Here is a 13,666-nt window from a genome sequence, read left to right as displayed (position 1 = left end):
CGTCCCAGCGCGGAGCCTCGGAGGTGTCGGATGTGCCGGATTTGTTGGTGTAGTCGTTGGTGCCATCTCTCCTCCATGAGAAACGCCCGCCGCCGCGGTCGAACCTGCCTGCCGCCGCGGTCAGATCTGCCCGCACCACGGTCGAAACGTCCGCCACCGCGTCCGAATCGGCCCGCACCGCGGTCCGCGCGCCCGGTGCCGAACCCCTCACGGCGATCGCCGTAGTAGCCTTGCTCCGTCTTGTCCATGGGATCTGGTGGGCGAGGAGGAGTGGCCGCGACTTCAGCGAAGGATCTGCAGTCTCCACCGATTTTCCCCCGCCACCAAGAGAAGGAAGGGGAGGAGTCAGATCTGGATTTAGGGTTATGCGGCGCCGCCCACAGGTGAGTGAGAGTTGCGTCTAGGTCAAGAGGAGTATGGGGTGGTTTTATACTTCCCCTCGATCCAGTGCGGAGCGGGCGGAGCCCGGGATCACCGTCCACGTGGGCGCAATCCGCCATTGGCGGCATCTCTCTCCCCCCTGGGTCCACGCAACAGGTCGGGGGCGTGGTGCGCCCGCGTCGTGCCATGTACCGCGGTGTTGGATCCGTGCGCCACCGTGGAATCCTTGATCGGGACGTCACCATCGTGCCGGAAAACCGCTCGGGGCTCCGCTGGAATCCTGTCATCAACCCTAGCAAAAAAACACGGGAACGAGACAATACTCCCTATGTCAACCGATTCGTGCTCCCTGAGAGCTTTGGCGTCGATCACGACACCCCTGTCGTCGAAGAGCACGAGGCGAAGAGCGTCTCCACGGAGGAGGAGCTCGCCGTCGTGCAGGTGGATGGTGCGGGCGGTCGTCAGGTCCGCTGCATAGCGCACGCGCCAGCGAGTGTCAACCATCCTGTCTCCAGCGGAGAAAACTATCAGATTTGAAATCACATCAATTTTAATATATTTTGATGACAAGTATTTTCGAACGGAAGAAGTATTACTTGTTGGATATTTTCAAAATAAATAAAGTTATTGTATTTTGGAATATATTTGTGTCTCGTGTAAATAGGATAAAGAGAGAGAAAGAAAATATGCTTTGCCTAATTATCTTGGGCTAATTAAGGGTATGGCCGTGGGTGCATTATTTAATGCATTAAAGTGCATGCAAGCAAGCACACACTTGCACGTCTCAGCAATGAATCGATGTCCCGGTCGGCCACTAGCATGCATGTTTGTGAATCGGTGGCGGTTGGATGCCGAAGAGATGTCCGTCGGCTGAAGAGACATCTGTTGCTTTAGACTGATGGCCGCACGTTTCGAATAGGTGCCTAATCGAACGAGCGTCTTTCTGGGCAGGTGTCTCCTCGAGGCAACCCTTGGGCAAGTATAAATACTGGAGGATGCTTTTAGTTCATTCGTACAAGAAAGAAGTGAAAAACTGAAGCATGGCATACCACCAAACATCCAGTGCTCTCTCTCGCTAGATCTCTGTTTCTTAAAGCTTATTTTGGTCGTGATGGCTTCTTCCACTACCACAACATTGAAGGGGATGTCTTCGGTTCGTCAAGTTGGAGCGCTTTGATGGTGGCAACTTTCTGCGTTGGCAAAAGAAGATGAAGTTTCTTCTCACAACTCTCAACGTAGGCTATGTCTTGACAACGCCGAGGCCGGAAGGAAACAGCAACAACATTGTACGTGAACGCAATAAATGGGACAATGACGACTTCATTTGCCGTGGTCACATTCTGAATGGCATGGAGAACAACTTGTTCGATGTGTATCATAATGTGGAAACTGCAAAGATACTTTGGGAGAAATTAGAGGCTCGCTACATGTCGGAAGATGCTACAAGTAAGAAGTTCCTTGTTAGTCGCTTTAATAATTACAAGATGGTTGACGGTAGGCCCATCATGGAGCAATTTTATGAAGTAGAACGTCTTTACAATTCTTTCAATCAATATGGCTTGCACATGGATGAGACTATTGTAGTGCCTTCTGTCATCGACAAACTTCCCCCAACATGGAAAGAGATTAAGAAAGGTCTCAAGCATCGCAAAGAGGACATGACTCTTGAGGATTTGGCAAACCATCTCCGCATCGAGGAGGAATACCATCGACAAGATGATGGTAAAGAGCATATTGCTGAAAATGCCAAAATCCATGCGGTGGAGGAGGAGAAGTTCACAAAGAAACGTTCTGGTGCGTCATTTAATGACAAGAAGAACAAGAAGCGGCATGCGGCTGGTTGCTGGAGTTGCGGAAAACCTGGCCACATGAAGAAAGATTGTCGCTACCGTAAAAACAAAGACGGTGGTACTGCAAAGAAAAACTTTGTAGCAATGATCTTAGAGGCTAATATTCTCGAAGATGATGCGGCATGGTGGATTGATTCCGGGGCAACTAAGCATGTGTGCAAGGACAAGAAATTATTCAAGACCTATGAACCGGTCGAAGAAGGTACCAATGTGTACATGGACAACTCGTCCATTGCACAAGTGCAAGGAAAAGGTACTGTTGTACTTGATTTTACTTCAGGCAAGACACTTAGTCTTCGTGATGTTTATCATGTGCCAGAGGTTAGAAAGAACCTTGTGTCTGGTAGTATCCTTGATAGGCATGGCTTCAAGTTAGTCTTTGAGTCAGGGAGATTTGTCCTGTCCAAAGGCGGTGTATTTGTGAGAAAGGGCTACATGTGTGAGGGCATGTTCAAGATGAACATCAATAATAAGAATGATATTTCTGCTTACTTGCTTGAGTCTTCTCATTATATTTGGCATAATCGTTTGGGTCATGTTAATTTTCGAAAAATGCATGATATGGCAAGGATGGATTTGATTCCAGATTTCAAACGCAATGCTAGTGATTTATGTAGAACATGTATGCTTACTAAAATCACTAGGATACCTTTTCCAAAAGTGGTTAGAACTAGCAAATTACTTCAATTAATCCACTCGGATGTTTGTGATTTTCATAGCACTCCTAGCATAGGTGGAAAGAAATATTTTATCACATTTATTGATGATTACTCGCGATTCTGCTATATTCATTTGCTTCATAGTAAAGATGAGTCGCTTGAAAATTTTAAAATTTTCAAAACAGAAGTAGAATTACTTTGTGATTGTTCCATAAAATGCTTGCGATCTGATCGGGGAGGAGAATACATTAATGGTAGTTACTTTGAGTCCACTGGTATTATTCATGAAACTACTGCACCTTATACACCACAACAAAATGGTATCGCTGAAAGAAAAAATCGGACATTAACCGAAATGGTAAATGCTATGCTTTCTAATTCTGGGCTTGGACAAGGATATTGGGGTGAAGCACTTTTAACAGCGTGTCATATTTTAAATAGGGTTCCCACTAAAAGAATCCAAAAGACCCCATATGAATTATGGAAGAATAAAAAGCCTAATCTGAGCTATTTAAAAGTTTGGGGTTGTAGGGCTGTTGTGAGGGTTCCTGAATCGAAGAAAAGAAAACTGGGTGAAAGAGGCATCGAATGTGTATTTATAGGCTATGCACAACATAGCAAGGCATGGAGGTTCATGGTTGTTGAAAATAATGACTATATTTCGGTAAATACTGTGATAGAGTCAAGGGATGCCATATTCGATGAAAGTCGGTTTACTTCGATTCCTAGACCCAAAGATATTCTTCCTAAAAATGTGGAAACACAAGAAAATGTTGAAACACGTCAAAACCTTGAACCAAGGAAAAGCAAAAGAGCAAGAAAGGAAGAGTCCTTTGGTCCAGATTTTCAAATGTACCTTGTAGAAGGGACTAGAGATTCTGTTCACAAACAAAGGGTGTATTTTTATAATATTGATGCTGATCCATTGACTTACAGTGAGGCTATGAAGTCTCATGATGCTTCATTCTGGAAAGAAGCAATTACAGATGAAATGGATTCAATCATGGGTAATAATACCTGGATTTTGGTGGACCTCCCACCTGGTTGCAAACCTATTGGATGCAAGTGGATATTTAGAAAGAAAATGAAGGTAGACGGAACAATTGATAAATATAAGGCTCGACTAGTTGCAAAGGGGTTTACCCAAAAGGAAGGCATAGATTATTTTGATACCTATGCACCGGTTGCTAGAATTTCTACTATAAGGGTTTTGATTGCTCTGGCGTCCATTTATAAACTTGTCATTCATCAAATGGATGTGAAAACTGCATTCTTGAATGGTGAATTAGATGAGGAGGTATACATGCAACAACCCGAAGGCTTTGTTATACCTGGACAAGAGCGGAAAGTATGCAAACTTGTTAAGTCCTTATATGGATTAAAACAAGCCCCTAAGCAATGGCATCACAAATTTGATCTAGTCTTGTTAGCTAGTGGTTATAGAATAAATGAATGTGATAAATGTGTATATAGCAAGTTTGATAATGGAAAAGGTGTGGTAATATGTCTATATGTTGACGACATGTTAATTTTTGGTACTGATTTAGAACAAGTGGAATTAACTAAAGGTTTTCTTGCTTCTAATTTTGCCATGAAAGACTTGGGTGTGGCTGATGTCATTCTTGGTATTAAAATAATAAGAGATGACAAAGGCATTACTTTGACACAATCTCATTACATTGAGAAGGTGCTGAAAAAATTTAATCATCTTGATTGTATTTCAGCATCGACACCCATTGATCCAAATGTGAAACTATTGTCCAATAATGGAAGGGCTGTATCTCAATTAGAATATTCACAAGTTATTGGATGTTTGATGTATGCTATGACATGCACTAGGCCCGATATAGCTTTTGCTATTGGAACTTTAAGTAAATACACTAAAAATCCAAGTGAGCAACATTGGCATGGTGTCTATAGGGTGCTAAAATACCTTAAAAAGACAATGAACTATGGAATTACATATAGTGGTTATCCTTCTGTTCTCGAAGGATATACAGATGCCAGTTGGATAACTAATAGGGAAGATCATGCTTCTACCAGCGGATGGATCTTTATCCTTGCTGGAGGTGCTATATCATGGAAATCAAAGAAACAAACATGTATAGCTGATTCTACTATGGCTGCTGAATTTATTGCGTTGGCTTCCGCAAGCCAAGAAGCAGAATGGCTAAGGGATTTGTTATACAGAATTCCGGTTTGGCCTAGACCGGTACCTCCGGTGCCAATTCATTGTGATAGTCAATCCACGCTTTCAAGAGCCTATAGTGAAGTTTACAATGGAAAGTCCAGGCACATTGGACTGAGGCACAGTTTGGTGCGGCAACTAATTACAAACGGAGTTATCACTATTGACTTTGTACGATCAAGTCAGAATCTAGCAGATCCTTTCACAAAGGCACTTGCTAGGGATATTGTGCACAAGACGGGAAGAGGGATGGGTCTCAAGCCCATTGATTAATCGCCTAAGGTGGAACCTCAACTCAACGCTTAATATCCAACATTAAGTCTTGAGTTCAATGAGACAAAGTACACCTAATGTGTGATTGCTAGCACTAAGTATATTGTTCCATCCCATGAGACATAGTGCTAGGTACCATAATGTAAATAAGAAAGGTTGAGCTGGTTTGCTCTTAATAGGTCTATAACAATCTTATGTTGAAGTACTAGTTATGGGCTACTTCCGATAGACCCTACCTATATGAATGTGAAGTGGGGCCGCTTCTAAGAGTACGGGGCTTGAATTCTGAATTCATTCATGAAAAGGGTATAAACGCATGGCCTTTCAAATGCGTTAGCAAAAATGAACACTCAAAGGGTATGAATTTCTCTGTGTGGCGCAGGTCCGGTTGGTCGAACAGAATAGCTGGTTCAAAGCTTGTCTACCTTGCGATTCTGGTCAACTTTGATTCGCGTCCACTAAGTATTGGATTCAATCGAAAGACATCCACATATATGCATGGAGATTCCAGGACTATCGAAGATCTAGGTAGTTTAGTCGTTTGTAAAACTGAGTCATGTAATTTCCTTTTATTTTGAAAATGGTGGGGAATGTTGGATATTTTCAAAATAAATAAAGTTATTGTATTTTGGAATATATTTGTGTCTCGTGTAAATAGGATAAAGAGAGAGAAAGAAAATATGCTTTGCCTAATTATCTTGGGCTAATTAAGGGTATGGCCGTGGGTGCATTATTTAATGCATTAAAGTGCATGCAAGCAAGCACACACTTGCACGTCTCAGCAATGAATCGATGTCCCGGTCGGCCACTAGCATGCATGTTTGTGAATCGGTGGCGGTTGGATGCCGAAGAGATGTCTGTTGGCTGAAGAGACATTTGTTGCTTTAGACTGATGGCCGCACGTTTCGAATAGGTGCCTAATCGAACGAGCGTCTTTCTGGGCAGGTGTCTCCTCGAGGCAACCCTTGGGCAAGTATAAATACTGGAGGATGCTTTTAGTTCATTCGTACAAGAAAGAAGTGAAAAACTGAAGCATGGCATACCACCAAACATCCAGTGCTCTCTCTCGCTAGATCTCTAGGGTACAGTGCTTGCTGCAGGGCATTGGATTCTAGTAACATTGATAGTCCTGTATTGTCACAAGAGTGTTCAAGGTCGTTGTCAAGAGTGCACTTGCCGGCGACGGGCTTCATTGTATCCTACGAGGCTATTGTTGGTAACCCGGTGCACACCTTCTGGTGGGGACAAATAAGCCTTAAGGAAAGCGACACCGTCACGCGCCTTGAAGCCGCTTCATCATCTTCGAAACATCTCCGTCAACAAATTTCTCTCACATTACTTGTGAGACAGCGACAGCGACAGCGAACGTGGCCGTGTCTGAAGCCCGAACCATAACCGAGCCGACCCAAACCAGAACCGATCAAGGTCATTTTTGGTTTATGGGCGTGGCCAAAGCTGATTGGCATACAGGGTGCCACCCGAGTATGATAGTCAACACTCAACAGCATCGTCACAAAGGCATGCGGATATGGAAAAGGTGAGTGGATGCTGTGGGTCCAGCAGGCGACCGTCGCCTTCTCACTTCGTCCCCGCGTCACGAGGAACCAGAGCCGAACACTCGGTTTCCGGTTTCCCAACGTGGTTGTGCAAATGAATGATACGGATGGCACTTTTTGAAAATTGAGAGCAAGTGATCCAACCGTTTATGCAAACAAGACATTTTTAGGGAACTTTATGCAGACACACTTGAAATATTGCATCGTTAGCATGAGTGGAGCGTTTTGGAGCTCGGTCTCCATGAAGGCTGAATTTTTAAAATAAAAACAAAATTGAAACTTTTCAATTTCAATTTTTTTCTGAAAAAATGTACAAGTAAACAAGGATGTCGTGTGTATGTGTGTACAATTTCAAAATGAAATACCTTGAAATATGATCTGTGCAAAAAAATCATGGACTTTGAGGATGAATCGTGCATATACTTAAAAGCATCGGATTTGTTTTTCTTTGCGTAGCACTCATTTTAAGGTATTTCCTCCTGAAAATTTACATGCTATGCATTTTGTCTCTAAGTATATGTGTATTTTTTCAAAAAAAATATTGAAACATGCAAGTTTGAATACTTGCTCAAGAAGATTGGACTTGGGAAGAACATATCTGAAGGATAATAGGCAGGAGAAGATTTTACTAGTATAACTCCAACTCATTTGAGCAAAGGAAAAAAGAGAAAGCAATTTCTCAATAAACCCATAGAGGAAAATCCAAATAAAGAATTTCCAGAGAAAAACTAGAAAAAAAGCATAAAGTCAATTTTAGAAAACTAGTCTATGACACGCATCTTCAATGCGGATCACCAAAACCCCCTAAATTTCTGGACTAGGTCATCCGGACAATTTTGGCCATCCACGCGGATCACCAAATCTGGCTAGACTAGTCCGAACGTTTGAAATTTCACAGACCGACCCCAAAAGAGGGCTATGGGGAGTCCGGACGTCTACCACGTCGGACTTCAACTCCTTGTACCCACCTAAAACCCCACCCCAAGCCTGCTTTTTTTTCACAATCGCCCTACTCCTCTGCTCCCGGAGATAAATGCCGCCCGATCCCCCCGGATGCCGCCAAGGAACCGTCAGACCTCTGCCGTTCCACCCATGCGCCTACTCGCCTAGGCAAATTCTGCCGTCGTACTCCCCTGGATTCAGCCGCCGCCCAGGTACCCTCCGCACCTGCCGATGTCGTCCATGGTGGACACCGCGCCCATCAATTGCTCGGTCAAATGCCATATCAAGTTTTTAATGTTGTCATTATTTATATTGAATAAAAAAGTTGATTTAGACGATGAGTACTTGTACGCCGAGTTCATGGATTCGTCTTCGTCGGATGAGGAAGATGAGGATGAAACAACGGTGGTGCTATCGACTCTTGAAGAAACGGAGCGTGTGAACAAGCATGTTCTCAACTTTAAGGTTCAACAAGAGACATTGAGTGTTGAATTTGCGTCGAGCACGGCGGCATGTTGATTTCTAAAGTGATTACTTGGTCCTCCATGTGCTATTTGAACTCTATTTCTAGCGTCTATTTCGGATGGAGTGACCATTGCTCTTACGCATCATGCAAGGTATCAGGGTCTATGATGACTCCTTAAAGGTCAAGAAGGATGCCATTGACCACATTGGGTTCTCTGATCTCTAGACGTGCACGTCTACTATGATGATGCTTGTGTATGGCACAAACGCAAACCAATGGATGAGTACCTTTGGATGTTTGAGAGCACATGCCTAGAGGACAAGGTTGGATTTGCTACTGAAGTGGTCAACATGTTTGGACCGAAGTACTTGAGAGAATCAAATCTCAAAGACACAAAAATACTAATGTCACTTGGAGAATCAAGAGAGTTTCCATTTATGCTCGGATCGTTGGATTGCATGCACTAAAAATTGAAGAACTGTTCGTATGCTCAACAAGGGCAATACCAGGGCCATCACAAAAATCTCACCATCATTCTTGAAGCAGTTGCATCACAAGACCTCCAGATTTTGCACTCTTTGTTCGGCATGCCAGGGTCTCACAATGATCTCACAATGACATCAACATGCTGCAATGGTCTCCATTGTTTGCAAGGTTGTGTGCGAGGGAAGCTCCTGCATGCAACTATACCATCAATGTGCATGAGTACAATATGGGGTACTATGTTTGTGACGGTATCTATCCTCCATGGGCGACCTTTGTCAACACCCTCTTTGATCCAATAGGTAACAAAAAATTTCAATTTGATGCAAGACAATAAGATGCTAGAAACGACGTGGAGTGGGCATTTGGCATGCTTCAAGCCCGTTGTGCAGTTGTTTGTGGACCTGCTAAACAATGAGATTTAACAACATTGTCGGAGGTGATGACTTGTTGGGTGATCATGGACAAGATGAATGTGGAGGGTGATCTAGAAGATATTTAGATGTAATATTATTACAGGTCCAATGTTTGTTAAATTATGTAATGGTCATTTTGGTTGTGTGGTGTGTATATTTCTATAATATGAGGTGGTGCTAGGTTCAAAACCGTCGTCTCTTATCTGCACTGTTAACACGTTAACAACTGCATGTATGTTTGATCGATGTGCTACTAATAGATCCTAATGTTAAGCATACCTCCATATCGATATACATGAGTAATACTGAGGACCAAACATGGCAGCCGGATGTAGCGAGGCAAGATAAGGGCATGTAAAATGGTGATATATTAGGAATGCCACGTAGGATAAATGTTAAGGTGGAGGGGATAGAAATTACAAGAAGAGACTTGTCTTCTCTTATTTAAGAGATGACATCTTAGTACAATATTGAAGGAAATATGCCCTAGAGGCAATAATAAAGTTATTATTTATTTCCTTATATCATGATAAATGTTTATTATTCATGCTAGAATTGTATTAACCGGAAACATAATACATGTGTGAATATATAGACAAACAAAGTGTCACTAGTATGCCTCTACTTGACTAGCTCGTTAATTGAAGATGGTTAAGTTTCCTAACCATAGACATGAGTTGTCATTTGATTAACGGGATCACATCATTAGGAGAATGATGTGATTGACATGACCCATTCCGTTAGCTTAGCACACGATCGTTTAGTATGTTGCTATTGCTTTCTTCATGACTTATACATGTTCCTATGACTATGAGATTATGCAACTCCCGTTTACCGGAGGAACACTTTGTGTGCTACCAAACGTCACAATTTGTAACTGGGTGATTATAAAGGTGCTCTACAGGTGTCTCCGAAGATACTTGTTGGGTTGGCGTATTTCGAGATTAGGATTTGTCACTCCGATTGTCGGAGATGTATCTCTGGGCCCTCTCGGTAATGCACATCTTAAGCCTTGCAAGCATTGTAACTAATGAGTTAGTTGCGGGATGATGTATTATGGAACGAGTAAAGAGACTTGCCGGTAACGAGATTGAACTAGGTATTGAGATACCGATGATCGAATCTCGGGCAAGTAACATACCAATGACAAAGGGAACAACGTATGTTGTTATGCGGTTTGACCGATAAAGATCTTCGTAGAATATGTAGGAGCCAATATGAGCATCCAGGTTCCGCTATTGGTTATTGACTGGAGACGTGTCTCGGTCATGTCTACATAGTTCTTGAACCCGTAGGGTCCGCATGCTTAACGTTACGATGACAGTTTTATTATGAGTTTATGTGTTTTGATGTACCGAAGGTTCTTCGGAGTCCCGGATGTGATCACGGACATGACGAGGAGTCTTGATTTGGTCGAGACATGAAGATTTATATATTGGAAGCCTATGTTTGAATATCGGAAGTGTTCCGGGTGAAATAGTGATTTTACCGGAGTACCAGAGGGGTTACCGGAACACCCTGGAGGCTATTGGGCCTTATGGGCCCAAAGTGGAGGAAGAGGAGAGGCGGCCAAGGGGCAGCCGCGCGCCCCTCCCCCAAGTCCGAATTGGACAAGGAGGGGGGCGGCGCCCCCCCTTTCCTTTCCCCTCTCTCCTCCTCCCCCAAGTCCTAATCCAACTAGGAAAAAGGAGGGGAGTCCTACTCCCGGTGGGAGTAGGACTCCTCCTGCGCGCCTCCTCCTATGGCCGGCCGCACCCCCCTTGCTCCTTTACATACGGGGGAAGGGGGCACCCCATAGACACAACATTGATCATTGATCTCTTAGCCGTGTGCGGTGCCCCCCTCCACCATAGTCCACCTCGATAATACTGTAGCGGTGCTTAGGCGAAGCCCAGCGACGGTAGAACATTAACATCGTCACCACGCCGTCGTGCTGACGAAAATCTCCCTCAACACTCGGCTAGATCGGAGTTCGAGGGACATCATCGGGTTGAACGTGTGCTGAACTCGGAGGTGCCGTACGTTCGTTACTTGATCGGTCGGATCGTGAAGATGTACGACTACATCAACCGCGTTGTGCTAATGCTTCCGCTTTCAGTCTACGAGGGTACGTGGACAACACTCTCCCATCTCGTTGCTATGCATCACCATGATCTTGCGTGTGCGTAGGAAAATTTTGAAATTACTATGTTCCCCAACAGTGGCATCCGAGCCTGGTTTTATGCGTTGATATTATATGCACGAGTAGAACACAAGTGAGTTGTGGACGATAGAAGTCATACTACTTACCAGCATGTCATACTTTGGTTCGGCGGTATTGTTGGATGAAGCAGCCCGGACCGACATTACGTGTACACTTACGCGAGACTGGTTCTACCGACGTACTTTGCACATAGGTGGCTGGCGGGTGTCAGTTTCTCCAACTTTAGTTGAACCGAGTGTGGCTACGCCCGGTCCTTGCGAAGGTTGAAACAACACCAACTTGACAAACTATCGTTGTGGTTTTGATGCGTAGGTAAGAACGGTTCTTGCTAAGCCCGTAGCAGCCACGTAAAACTTGCAACAACAAAGTAGAGGACGTCTAACTTGTTTTTGCAAGGCATGTTGTGATGTGATATGGTCAAGACATGATGCTAAATTTTATTGTATGAGATGATCATGTTTTGTAACCAAGTTATTGGCAACTGGCAGGAGCCATATGGCTGTCTCTTTATTGTATGCAATGCAATTGCGCTGTAATGCTTTACTTTATCACTAAGCGGTAGTGATAGTCGTGGAAGCATAAAATTGGTGAGACGACAACGATGCTACGATGGTGATAAAGGTGTCATGCCGGTGACGATGGTGATCATGATGGTGCTTCGGAGATGGAGATCACAAGCACAAGATAATGATGGCCATATCATATCACTTATGTTGATTGCATGTGATGTTTATCTTTTATGCATCTTATTTTGCTTAGTTCGACGGTAGCTTTATAAGATGACCTCTCACTAAATTTCAAGATAAAAAGTGTTCTCCCTGAGTATGCACCGTTGCCAAAGTTCGTCGTGCCCAGACACCACGTGATGATCGGGTGTGATAAGCTCTACGTCCATCTACAACGGGTGCAAGCCAGTTTTGCACACGCAGAATACTCAGGTTAAACTTGATGAGCCTAGCATATGCAGATATGGCCTTGGAACACTGAGACCGAAAGGTCGAGCGTGAATCATATAGTAGATATGATCAACATATTGATGTTCACCATTGAAAACTACTCCATTTCACGTGATGATCGGTTATGGTTTAGTTGATTTGGATCACGTGATCATTTAGAGGATTAGAGGGATGTCTTTCTAAGTGGGAGTTCTTAAGTAATATGATCAATTGAACTTAAATTTATCATGAACTTAGTACCTGATAGTACCTTGCTTGTCTATGTTTGATTGTAGATAGATGGCCCGTGCTGTTGTTCCGTTGAATTTTAATGCGTTCCTTGAGAAAGCAAAGTTGAAAGATGATGGTAGCAATTACACGGACTGGGTCCGTAACTTGAGGATTATCCTCATTGCTGCACAGAAGAATTACGTCCCGGAAGCACCGCTGGGTGCCAGGCCTGCTGCTGATGCAACTGACGACGCTAAGAACGTCTGGCAGAGCAAAGCTGATGACTACTCGATAGTTCAGTGTGCCATGCTTTACGGCTTAGAACCGGGACTTCAACGATGTTTTGAACGTCGTGGAGCATATGAGATGTTCTAGGAGTTGAAGTTAATATTTCAAGCATATTCCCGGATTGAGAGATATGAAGTCTCCAATAAGTTCTACAGCTGCAAGATGGAGGAGAATAGTTCTGTCAGTGAACATATACTCAGAATGTCTGGGTACCATAATCACTTGATTCAGCTGGGAGTTAATCTTCCGGTTTACAGTGTCATTCACTGAGTTCTTCAATCACTGCCACCAAGCTACAAGAGCTTCGTGATGAACTATAATATGCAAGGGATGAATAAGACAATTCCCGAGTTCTTCGCAATGCTAAAAGCCACGGAGGTAGAAATCAAGAAGGAGCATCAAGTGTTGATGGTCAACAAGACCACTAGTTTCAAGAAAAAGGGCAAAGGGAAGAAGAAGGGGAACTTCAAGAAGAACAACAAGCAAGTTGCTGCTCAGGAGAAGAAACCAAAGTCTGGACCTAAGCCTGAAACTGAGTGCTTCTACTACAAGCAGACTGGTCACTGGAAGCGGAACTGCCCCAAGTATTTGGCGGATAAGAAGGATGGCAAGGTGAACAAAGGTATATGTGATATACATGTTATTGATGTGTACCTTACTAGAGCTCGCAGTAGCACCTGGGTATTTGATACTGGTTCTGTTGCTAATGAAGGAAATATGCCCTAGAGGCAATAATAAAGTTATCATATATTTCTTTATATCATGATAAATGTTTATTATTCATGCTAGAATTGT

Source organism: Triticum urartu, chromosome 2 (genome assembly GCF_003073215.2).
Source record: "Triticum urartu cultivar G1812 chromosome 2, Tu2.1, whole genome shotgun sequence".
Classification (NCBI taxonomy): domain Eukaryota; kingdom Viridiplantae; phylum Streptophyta; class Magnoliopsida; order Poales; family Poaceae; genus Triticum; species Triticum urartu.
The sequence above is the reverse complement of the archived record's forward strand: the minus strand, read 5'-3'. Positions refer to the sequence as shown.